This window comes from Tenrec ecaudatus, chromosome 9, assembly GCF_050624435.1.
Source record: "Tenrec ecaudatus isolate mTenEca1 chromosome 9, mTenEca1.hap1, whole genome shotgun sequence".
Taxonomy (NCBI): Eukaryota; Metazoa; Chordata; class Mammalia; order Afrosoricida; family Tenrecidae; genus Tenrec; species Tenrec ecaudatus.
In genome coordinates this window covers 47636052-47640522 of record NC_134538.1, presented here as the reverse complement: position 1 = coordinate 47640522, position 4471 = coordinate 47636052, and positions in this window count along the sequence as shown.

Genomic DNA, 4471 nt, shown 5'->3' with positions numbered 1-4471 from the left:
CAACACAATGGATGGATGTATGGATTGTGATAAGAATTTTACGAGCCCCTAATAAAATGATTTAAAAAAAAAAGAAGTGTCTTGTCAAAATGGGTGTATAAGCAAATGAGGTGAAGAAGGCAGCTGGTGCCCAGCTATTAAAAGATACAGCTTCTGGGGTCTTAAAGGCTAGAAGTGAGCAAGTGGCCATCCAGCAGAAAAATAACAAACCCACATGGAAGAAGCACACCAGCCTCTGTGATCATGAGGTGTCATTGAGACCAGGTAACAGACATCAGAAGACCCATAACAAACATGGAACATCCCCCACAGAGGGGTCACGGGGAAGGGATGAGTCAACCAGGGCGCAGTAAGCACCGATGAAACACACTATATTCCTCTGGTTCCTTGAAGCTTCCTCACCCCTGTACCATGGCCCCAGTGGCGCCTGTCACGTCCTACTAGACTGGAGCACGTACACATGTGTAGATAAGAGATAAGAACTCAAGACACACCCAACCCAGGAGCAGGAATGGGAGTAGCAATGCAGATGAGTAGGGAGAATTAGGGGAGGGGAGGAAGGGGGAACCAATCATACCCACACAGCCCCCTCCAGGGGGAGAACAACAGAAACCATGGGAGAAGGAAGAGAGTGGTCAGTGTGAGATAAAAAAAATAATAATAATTTATAATCTATCAAGGGGTCACGGGGAGAAGGGCAGGAGGGGGAAGAGAGGAGCTGATACCAAGGGCTCAATAGAAAGTAATTGTCTAGAAAAGAATGATGGCAACATATGTACGTACAAATATGCCTGATATAATTGATGTATTGATTGTAATAAGAATTATGAGTCCTCAAAAAATGATCCAATAAAAAGTGTCTTGTGAATTCATTATTCTTTAATGTTGTGTGATATTCCCTGTGTGTATGTACCAAAGTTTATTTATCCCTGCTTCTACTGATGAAAATTTTGGTTGTTTTGATCTGTTTGCTATTGTGAGTAGTGCTACAAAGGACATTGGTGTGTGTATGTATCTATTTGTATCGTGGATCTTATTTCTCTAAGACATATAACAAAAGTAGAGGCATAGCTGGGTCATATGGTATTTCGGAGGAGGTTATATGTAGATCTCTGTAATTGGTTCCCCCTTTTCACCCCACCTACTCTCTGCCCTCCCAGTATTGCCAGACTCATCACTGGTCCTGAAGGGATCATCCGCCCTGGATTCCCCATGTTGCCAGTTCCTATCTGTACCAGTGTACATCCCCTGGTCTAGCCAGACTTGTAAGGTAGAATTGGGATCATGATAGTGGGGGATGGCGGGAGGAAGGAAGCATGTAGACACTAGAGGAAAGTTGTATGTTTCATCCTTGCTACGCTGCACCCTGACTAGTTCGTCTCCTCCCCGCAACCCTTTACCTTTCCGTAAGGGGATGTCCAGTTGCCTACAGATGGGGTTTGGGTCCCCACCCTGCACTCCCTCTCATTCACAATGATATGATTTTTTTGTTCTTTGATGCCTGATAACTGATCCCTTCAGCACCTCGTGATCACCCAGGCTGGTGTGCTTCTCCCATGTGGGCTTTGTTGCTTCAGCGCTAGATGGACACTTGTTTACCTTCAAGCCTTTAAGACCCTAGATGCTATACTCTTTTGATAGCTGGGCACCATCAGCTTTCTTCACCACATGTGCTTACGCACCCATTTGTCTTCAGCGATCGTATCAGGGAGGTGAGAACACAATGATATGATTTTTTGTTCTTTGATACCTGATAACTGATCCCTTTAGCACCTCATGATCACACAGGCTGGGTCTCACCCATAACTGATTTGGCAGTAATTTTCAACTTATCTTTAACTAGTAGTTCCAAAGCATTCCACTGATATTCCATAGAAACAATTCTTCTTTTTGAACTTATGCTTCCTTGGTTTGTGTAATTTTTATTATATTACTTACACTCTGACATGCAGCTGTCACCAACAGGTTTGGAACCAAATACAACAGCCTTTTGTTGGGTGTCTCACTCAACTATCATCTGGTAGGGAAGTGCATAGTTATTTGAGCGGGTAACTCATTAACCAAAAGCACTCAGCAGGCCACAGGCAATCATCAATGTGTTTATTTGGATGAAAAAGAAAGTGTTGACTCAAGAGAGTTGATTGAAGGGAGGGTAATTAGGAAATGTGACCAGAATCACCCACTCTGTGTGCCTACCATAACATTCTTCTACCATTGTTTGCCATTTCATAAGTGTTGATCGATAGTCAGCACAGTGCCAGGCATTATGCTAGCTTCTGAACACATAGCAGTAAAGACAGCGCTCACATGTTAAGCATGTGAAGAGGGTAAATAGTAAAGGGAGGATGTTAGAAGGAAAATTTCCTTACCTTCCCCTCAAAAATTACTGTTCTCCATTCCCTTTGAGCTAAACAACAACAACAACAATAACAATGCTTTAAATGCCTTAAGACAGTCCTAGGAGGCACAGTGAATTGCAATAGACTGCTAATTTAAAGACTGGCAGTTCAAATCCACCCAGCATCTTCATAGAAAAAAACAAACCTGGCGACCTCCTTCTGAAAGATTACCACCCAAAACACTCCTATCGAGCCATTTTACATGTGGTCACCATGACATGGGAATCAACTCTGGCAGCGACTCACGGTGTTCACATGTTAATAATACCACTTAACTACATTAGCAAACTATTTATTCCTCACATGCTTCCCAACACAGGTAAGATGATGAAATTGGTACATTCAGAGAAAGTTGTGGCATGGGAAACTGGCATAATTGTTTTCAACAAGTTGACAGTACTTCTGAAGATGCCTCTCTCTTTTCCCAAAACCATTTTATTGGGAGCTAATATAGATATCATATCATTCCATAGTTTAATCACATTAGGAATTATTGTATAATTGTTACCACCATCAGTTTCAAAGCATCTCTTCCTTCTTGAATTCCTTGATATCAGCTCCTCTTTACCCCCTCCCTCATGTGCCTCTCCTGACTCATCCATATCTCTCCTAGAGAAACAGTCCCCCCCCAAAGACAGACCACATACACAGCGCTATTTGCTACATTTAGCCTTATTTATAACAGTAAGAACTTGGAAACTCAATGAAGGGTTAAGTGATTGAGCATGTGCAACATTGTGTATCTTCCCATTGAGTGTTCAGATAATGGAGTAACTTGGAAGACTTTTGAGTACATATTAAAAAATGCAAAAGATAAGCCCTTTACATGAGTAGACTAAGAACCACTGTTTTGTGCATTGCAAAATTGTGACATTTTGTGCTAGGTGAATGATATGCCTGTTTAAAATGCAGATACAAGTCTGTATCTTTCCTTTTGTAGTAGCTATTATCAGCAGGAAACAGATGGTCCCTTTAAAATGTGTAACTGCAGAGTGTGAATTAGGAGTCTAGGTCTAAACATGTGCACAGAATTGTGGGAAGCCAACAAGGAATAGTGAAATAGCCCAGGGCTCGCAACTGTTGAGAAATCTTTACCAACCACAACCACAGCTGCCAGTACTGGGGAGGGCAGTGGCGGTAGGAGTGAAAGGGCCAATAGGAGCTTAGAGGAACATAGCCACTAGGCACGCCACAAGGAGGGTCAGTAGTTTGACTTCTCTAGCCTTCAGATCTCCTGTAGGTGCCTCTCATTAGCCATCCCAAAAGGTGGCTTAAGGGAATACAAGTCAGTTGATGCTGTCTTTCCAGGTAGGCACAGTGGGAAAGAGTGAAGAGAGGATCTAAGGGGACAAGGGCAGAATCTCCAGCAGGTGTGTGATCCCCTTTTCCAGCTCTAGCAATCAGGTTCCTTTGAGATCTTTGCCCTGATGCTGAAAAAGGGTAGGTGGCTAGACAGGACCTAGAGGGGGCAGGAAAGAGATTATTAACTCTTGTCGAGACAAGAGCAGAGTCAGAAGCAGGAATGTTTTCTATTTTGAGACATTTTCTTGCTTATACTGGAGGCTGAACTAGAAAGAGAGATTAGGAGATACGAATGAGTTATATTCAATCAGAGCATTAAAAAGTCTTCCCCCTGAGAAAGATGAGGGCAATGAATGTACAAATGTGCCTTACACAATTGATGGATGTTTGGATTGTGATAACAGTTGTATGAACCCCTAATAAAATGATATGTTTAATTAAAAAAAGAAAGAAAGAAAAATTTTTGAAAATGATGATGGCAACAAATGTACAAATGTGCTTGACACAATGGATGGATGTATGGATTGTGATAAGGACTGTGTGATCCCCCAATAAAAAATTTTTTTAAGTTTTCCCCTTCTGGCTCTGGGCCTATATTTCTCCTTCGTAAGTAAACTTCATGTATTCAACAAATACTTTTTTAGTGTCTATCATGTGCCAGGAACTGTTTGACTCTATGAATTTAGACAGGAACAAAATGAATGTCTTTGTTCTCATGGAGTTTATATTCTGCTGGGGGTGGGAAGAGACAGCCAGATAAATATGTCCAG